The sequence below is a fragment of the Bison bison genome, unplaced genomic scaffold, assembly GCF_000754665.1.
Source record: "Bison bison bison isolate TAMUID 2011002044 unplaced genomic scaffold, Bison_UMD1.0 scf7180017864308, whole genome shotgun sequence".
NCBI lineage: Eukaryota > Metazoa > Chordata > Mammalia > Artiodactyla > Bovidae > Bison > Bison bison.
In genome coordinates this window covers 541,587-542,066 of record NW_011494880.1, presented here as the reverse complement: position 1 = coordinate 542,066, position 480 = coordinate 541,587, and positions in this window count along the sequence as shown.

Genomic DNA, 480 nt, shown 5'->3' with positions numbered 1-480 from the left:
CCAGAGAGACATTATCTACCAAACTGCAAGCAGGCTTCTTTGCTAACTAAGACTTCTTGGGGTTCTGGACAGTCAACATCTGCCTGAGAAGGTGCGCTGGTTGTACACCCAGAAAACCAAGCGGCAGGGATGGGGGAGGCGATAAGTCTCAGCAACCACACTCACCAAACACCTGATCACCTGAGCTGCTCGGACCTGGGAAGGGCACAAAACGCAGGCCCAACCAAGTCTGCACCTCTGAGGACTACCCAAGTGCCTGAACCAGAGCGGCTTAGACCTGGGAGGTGCATGCAGCCCAGGGCAGGCCTCGGACGGTTCCTGGCAGAGCAACATAGAGCCTGAGCAGTGTGGGTAGGGAGGGCACATGCGCTGTGAGCGGGGGCAGGCCCAGTGTGGCTGAGACACTGTGCCCACACGCCAGTGTTATTTGTTTGCAGCGTCCCTCCCTCCCCACAGCGCAACTGAACAAGTGAGCCTAAA